The following is a 7,506-nucleotide window of genomic DNA, read 5'->3' as shown; positions in this document are numbered from 1 at the left end:
TAGAGCCCCTCCCTTTGAGGGAGCTGGGATGGATGTTTCCCCTGCTGAGGAAATAAAAGCAGCTCTCTCCTGAGAGCTCTGGAGGCAATGCAGTTTGAGTTTAGAGTTTGGAGGACATACAGGAGGTTTTCCTTCATTTGATTTTTGAGCCTACTTGGAGGATCTGGGCAAACTCTGCCTGGTGTCCTTCAGAAAGGTCAAGAAACTGCCTTCCAGTCCACTCTGTGGCTGGCTGGGTGTTTTTTCCAGGGTTATTTTGTTTTTTTTTGTAATTTTTTTGGTAAGTAGCTTGTGAGATCCCTGGGCATTGCCTGGAGAGAGGTCATGGGTAAAAACTTTCCCTGGGGCGCCCAGGGTAAGGAAGACTTGCCCTTCTGCAACCTCCTAGAGGACAGAGGTACGGTGGTGACTTGCTGCAAGACGTTTCTGGTGATCTAGAATTGTTTTTTTGGGAGAAGACTTTTTGGTTAGAGGAACTCGGAGAAAGAATTTTGCTGACCCCTTCCTACCCTGAAAGAGGAACATCTGAGTGGATTCAAGATAGACATTTGGAGAACTATGAGTAAGATCAAACTAAATCTAATTCTGCGGACCCCCACTTGGAGTCTTCACCCCTGGGGAGAGGAAACTGGGACTCTGTATGTAGACTGTTTCTATCATTTTTGCCAGCATTGGATAGGTTTTTCCTGCCCACTTGGAAACCTCATTAGTCCAAGCCCTGGAGGATGAGTGGTTCCCCTGCCCTGGTATTAAGAGACCCCCTGCACAGATAGAGGAGGGACTGTAAACTGCAAAGATTAAGCCGTGGCGATAAGTGTCTGAACTGTGCCAATTAATTATCTGATTCACCTTCAGTAAAGTATTTATTTTGGACACTCAAAATCTAAGACTCCTGTGCATTATTGGCACCTTCAGTACCCATAGTAGTGAAAAAAATGTACCTCTCCCAGGGAAAAGTTACAGAATCACCCCTGCTACTCTGGGTCTTGAAGGAGAAATGTTTCCCCCCATCATCAAAGGACATAAACCCTGGGGAAAGAGAATTGTATAAGAGCTAGTACGAGTGGATCCAGCTCCCAAGAAATACAAATCCTCTTATGGCCCTGTTGGTAGCTAGCTGCTACCTCAAAATAGGGTTACATGTAGAAATGACAAGTAGAGGTTGATTGGATCAGTTAATGACAATGAGATGAGATGCGCATAGGTGAGAAAGCACCTCCAGGGAAGATAATCAAGGAACCACTATGACTTACTATAACCCAGCTGGAGGTTCTTAAGGCTACTGGGTTTGAAACTCAGTGTTTGAACTTTCCTTTCAAGATCCCGGAAGCAAAATCTAAAACCTTTGAAGAAAAAGTGGTATCTGAGGAGAAGAGTTTTTCTGGGATGAAGGTTCTTTGTGATACTTTGCAGAAAGAGAACATTTCTCTTTGGAAAAATGTGAAAGATCAGGAAATCAGACTAAAGAATTCAAATCTTGGGTTGTTGATACGCATTCCCGAACTGGCCTCTGGTACTGCTTGTGATCTTTTTCATGGGTATTTGCTTGACATATTAACATTTCCAGAAACCCCCTCCCCCACCAGTGGCTAAAGCATGTTGGGACTCCTTTTCTTTTTTTGAAGAAGGGGTAATCTCAAAGCCATTTATGAGCATAAAACACAGTTAATGTGCGTATATGGCTTGCTGTAAAACTATGCGAGGTTTATGCAGGGTTGGTGCTAGATTTTATGCTGCCCTGGGAGAACAATTACTGTGCAGTAGGGATGTGAATCGTGTGATCGATCGTCTTAACGATCGATTTTGGCTGGGGGGGGGGGGGAATCTGATCGTCTTAGTTTTTTAGGTTAAAAAATCGTTTTATCGGGGGAGGGGGGAGGGCGGGAAAACCGGCACACCAAAACAACCCTAAAACCCACCCCGACCCTTTAAAATAAATCCTCCACCCTCCAGAACCCCCCCAAAATGTTTTAAATTACCTGGGGTCCAGTAGGGTCCAGTGGGGGGGGGGCCCGGCGCAATCTCCCGCTCTCTGGCCACGGCTGCGTTACGAGAAATGGCGCCGGTGGCCCGAGTGCAGAAGGTCGCTCCCGGACCCCCGCTGGACTTTTGGCAAGTCTTGTGGGGGTCAGGAGGCCCCCCCAAGCTGGCCAAAAGTCCCTGGGGGTCCAGCAGGGGTCCGGGAGCGATCTCCTGCACTCGTGACGTCAGGTCACAGGAACCAAAATGGTGCCGGCGCTACCGGTATGATTTACATCCGATGAAAGAATGTCGGTATATAAAAATTAAAAATAAATAAATAAATAAAATAATACTAAAATCATACTAATATTTCAAAAAAAGCTGATGAATAAAAGATCAAATAATTAAAAACTCATATACAAGTTTTTTTAAATGTCCCAAACACCAATGAAATATTTCAAAACAGCAGACACCTCAAATAAGACCTGAAAAATAAAAGTAAAAAGGATTTTAAAAATTCACTCTCTCCATACCTGGGAACTTTGATTTCCAGTCACCCTGAAATTGTCATAGATTAGTGGGAGAGGAATGCACAAACTTTCTCCTCTCTTTCTTATATATATACACACATACCTCCATCTCAGACAAACCCACAGGCATCTCCAGCTCTTCTTTAGATGGGATCTACAACAGTGTCAGGCCCACATCTTTATTTCAGCTGCTGGCAGGTTGGAATCCACCTGCAGCACCCATTCTTTCGCTCTCTCTCTCACACACACACACACACACAAAACCCAGGCAGCTCCCTTTCTCTCTCTCACACACACAACCCAAACCCCCTCTCTTTCTTTTGCCAGCAACCTCTGAGCCTCTCTCATTCCTCTGCTGCCGCTGTCACTGCTGTCATGTGGCTATTGAGGAGGTGCCGATCACTGCTATTGGCACTGAAGCCCATTCTGCTGCCTCCTCTGTGCAGGCCCCGCGGTATTAAACATTTCCAGGGCTTCCAGTTCCTCTGTGCTGATGTCGTACATTGCGAGTTCAGAATAGAAAAAGTGCTACTCTTGCACATTCCCAAAGATAACATATGCCTAAAAATTAAAAAATGATTTTTTTTTATCTTTGCTGTCTGTTCTTAGTTTTCTAATCAGTTGGTCACAGGCTTTTTTTTTCCACCTTCCCTTTCTTGGTCTTTTACAGGGTCTCTTTTTTTTCTGTTTCTTCTCTACCTGTTTTTTTTTCCTTCTTCCCTCCTTCCCTCAAACACACACTCAGGTTCTCATTCTCACATGCTGTCTCTATCTTTCTCGCATACACAAACACACTCACAAACACAGACACAAGCTCTCACATTCACATGCAGTATTACACACAGCTCTCATTCTAAAATGCTCTCTCTTTCAAATGCTGTCTCACTTTCACACACACACAGGCTCTCACTCTCACATGCTATCTTACACACACACACACAAAGGCTCTCACATGCTGTCTCTCCGATCATACAGTCTCTCACTCCCACGCACAAAGTCTCAACTCTCTCTCACACACACACTCAATCTCTCAACTCACTCTCATATACACACACTATACAGGGCCTCAGCCTCTCTCTCACCTCTGGGGATCCACTTTGCGAATCGCCAAGGGGTGGGCTCCACGGTGGTGTTGATCTTCTCGGGCCGCCGCGAGGTGGAATCCGTATTGGCCTGTTGCTGGGCCTCCTCTTCTCGGGCCACCATGAGGTGGGATCTCATCTCGCAGCAGCCCTGACACAAACCCTGCTCCTCTTCTGCATGCGGCCGATGCTCCTCCTCCTTCCTGCCTGTGCGGCTCCAGCAACATTTTTCTTCCGGGGCTGTGCAGGCAGGAAAGAGAAGGAGCACTTGGACGTGACTTTTTCTTCTGCCACCAGAGGACCCAATCCCACCGGCAGCACCACGCCTCCACTTCTTCCACAGCCGATGGGAACGGGTCCACCGGCAGCAACATGGGCCACTCTCTCCTCCCAATGCTGCCCCACCGAGTGTGCCACCCTGTGCAATTGTATGGTTTTTACACCTGGTGACGCTGGGCCTGAGTTTATGTGCATAACTGTATGCAACAGAACCAGATTTTGTACAAAGTTTTATGCACAAAAAAGATAGGCATTCTGTTGATTTTAAAAAGTATGCGCGTAAATTAACACACACAGGTTAGGCCCTGCAAAGAGCAGGTTGTAAGTTTGTACGGGTTATATCATTTTCAAAGAAAACGTATGCAGATATATTTTTGGAAAACATAAGTTAGATGGGTTGTCATGAAGTTACCCTCTCTACGTGCGAGATCCAAAAATAAAGTCATCTGGGGAAAGTTGAGGCCAACAAAAGGTTATTCCATCTGATATGATAAAATAACCTGAAAGCGTTCTGTCTATATCCCCACTGAAAGCCAAATTTATTGTTTGAATTTGTATTCCCTAAGGATTGGGACCTTGTCCTGTAGAACTTTTTTTTTTCTAACAGAAAGAGAAATATTATTTTGTCTCTTAAAATTGCTGTTCCTCGGACATTTCCAGGCCCAAAGAAAAAAAAATGTCTAAACCTTCAGAATGAGGTTTTGAAACTTGAAGCTATTTTCTCAGTACAATTTCCTGCTAAATGTACAGTGATTTCTAAAGATGCAGCTTGTCTCCAGTGATGGGGGCCAACTGGAAGAGTCACTCTCTGACATTGTGTTCTGTTTAGGCTGTTCAGGAGAGTCTGACAGATTCTTTATCAGAATGGGTTGGTAACGTACGAGATTGCTCTTGCTTTTCTCTTATTCTGTTTCCTAGCAATTATTTTCCACCCTCTTGATCTAAGTTTCTTTTTTTTATCTGTGCTCTTTCTCCTAAGTGACAGGTCTGGGCTTCAATATGGTTCTGTTTTTATTCCTATTCTCATTTAATTTGTGAAAAATGTGTACTTAAGGGGAAAAAAAATGTGAGTTTTCTGTTTATTTGCTCAATTCAATAAATATAATACTAAAACTGTACAGAAAATGTAATAGCTTGATACTGCAATGCCTTACATATTCCAATAACTACCAAAAACAAAACTATTTTTTCTATCAGTGTTGACTAAGGGATTTTTTTTTCCATTACAAGGTTTAGCAATCTTTGCTCTTGTCTGTGATCTGAGTCCTTTTCTTGGTTTTCCCCTTTTTACTTTTCTTTATGTCTCCTCCTTTCTCCATCTCTCCCGCCCCTTCCACCTCTCTTGCCAACATTCTCATTTTCAACTCACTTTCTTCTTCTAATCTTCACCTCTAACCTTCTGCTATACAAAAACCCCTGCACTTCTCCCCATTTCGCCTATCTTTCATATTCATCTTTATCTCCCACTTTGCCAGCTCCCCCTCTCAATCTCTAACCTCCACTTCCCCCTTTTCTACCCCCTTCTCTTTCCTTTTCCCTTTCTCTCACTCACCCTCTTGCTTGCCTTTCTCATCTATGCCCCTCTCTGGCTTTCAACTGTTATCTTAAGCCCTCTACCTCCCATTTTCCCCTCTCAGTGAAACACAGTCTTCCACCTTCCCCTTTCAGTCCCTCATCACTTTGCCCTATTTCCCCTTCTAAGTCTCTCTTCTTAATCTCCCTCCCTTAGTGCTACACCCAGCCTTACTCACCCTTCTCCAACAGAACATAGCTGGCCGTGTGTGCCGCGGGAACATCGAAGAGAAGGTGCACACTCACTGTCACCAAGGCAGTTCTGCCGCCATCTCCAGTCTCAAAGAGCTGCTGGCTGTGATCCTCAGGGGGAAGATGAGTGGGGCTGGAAGAGGGCAGAAGCACGGTGGGGTACCTACATTGCATTGCATTGCACTCAGCTGGCCACGTTCCACTGTTGCCAGATGCAGAGCACCGAGAGTCATTAGAAGCACAGGCCAGCGCAGGGGCAGTAATTTGAATGAAAATCTGGAGACCATGGTTGGAATCTGGAGAGTTTGCAGCTTTATTAATGACTTCTTTTTTGGGGGATGCCAGCAGAAACCGAGGGAAGGCAATGGCGGAAAAAGAGGCAGACAAGTATATACGAACTTCAGAAAGTTCACTGAAGTTTGAAAAAATAATATTTCAGGGATCCCAAAACCAACCAAGTTTAAGGGGGTCACCAAAGTGTTCCTTACTATTGTGTCATCATGGACACTGGTACCTGAGATTGAAGGGAGTAGAGTGCAAACATATGTCTAGAAGAAGTCTCAAAGAAGAGGGGAGTTAGTCTCATTATCCTTGTCTGTCAGAAAGAGAGCTCTTCAGTGTTTTGGATATGGATGTGATTGGGACAAAATGTCTTTTTTTAGCTCACGTTTCATTTCGGGGGCTTTTTTAATTTTGGGTTTTTCTTCATTTTTAATGCTTATTTTGGTTCAGTTCATTTACCAAACTGAAATAAACATTTAAAGTAAAAAAGAGCAGAAGAACAGAAATGATGCTTCCTGCACCCCTCTGGCTCCTGTTTTCTTCCCCCATCAATTTTGTATTTACAAGGTGAAGGGCTTTGGGCCTGGAGGTAGGGCTTAGCACAGGCCACTTTTTTTAAATTTTGAAATTCGTGCTGCTTTAGGAGCAGTAGAGAGGTGGGAGAGAGGGTCTCAGACCCTCACACGCAGATTTCTACACTCAGGCTGGGGGGGATCACCTTAGTAAAATGGGCAGGAGTGGACCCCAGTTGCTCCTGCTCCACAGCTCCTGCTAGAAAAATGGTGCTGGCGAGCTCTGAGATCTACACCAAAATGTTTTAAGGACTGTGCCTGCCCCTTTTTTCTGTGGAGACCTCCATGGAAAGGGTAAGAGGAACCAGGAAGGTTGCTGAAGGTAGTGGAAGGTGGCAGGGTTTTAAAAATATCACTATTTGCTGAAACAAAAATATCCCAAAAATGTTTGTGGTTTTCAGAATGATTTGGTTTTCTGTTTGGCTTAATGAACCAATCCAAAAAACGAGTAATGTATCATATTTTTAACAAATGTATATCCCTAGCTTTGGAGAAGGAAGATATTCTTTGTGGGGAGTCAGAGAGCAGATTGTCTTGCAGAGAGAAAGTCCAAAAGTCCTTTGTAGACACACATGCAGCCCTGGATTTGTCAATAGACACCCATTATATCTGTGCCTAGGGGCAGCAGGATGGCTAAGATTTGTTGCCTTCCAGCTCTGCTGAATCTGCTGTAATATACCCTTACAGGAGGTGGGGGTAAAAGCACCAAATGTGCCTAGGAGCACAAAATCCTAAATGTGTCTCTGCAAAGGTGGAGCAGAGCTGCAGTGGTATTTTCATCTACTGGGTTTGTTTGTGTTACTGTGGCTCCCTCTAATGGCAGAGAAAAGCAATGTACCGCAAACATAAGAATGATACAGGTGTGTGTGTATTGTAAAGATGTCATCAAATGGTACAGATGCAGCCCCTTAGGTGAGATAGCAGATTTCAATTAGTGGAAACAAAAAGCAAAGCTGTAAGCAACAAACTGTGCTGTAAATGTTGGCAAAATATGAGACAGTTTCCTGTGAAACATATGGATCTGGTGAGTGGTAA

This window comes from Rhinatrema bivittatum, chromosome 4, assembly GCF_901001135.1.
Source record: "Rhinatrema bivittatum chromosome 4, aRhiBiv1.1, whole genome shotgun sequence".
Taxonomy (NCBI): Eukaryota; Metazoa; Chordata; class Amphibia; order Gymnophiona; family Rhinatrematidae; genus Rhinatrema; species Rhinatrema bivittatum.
Note: the sequence above shows the minus strand (reverse complement) of the source record.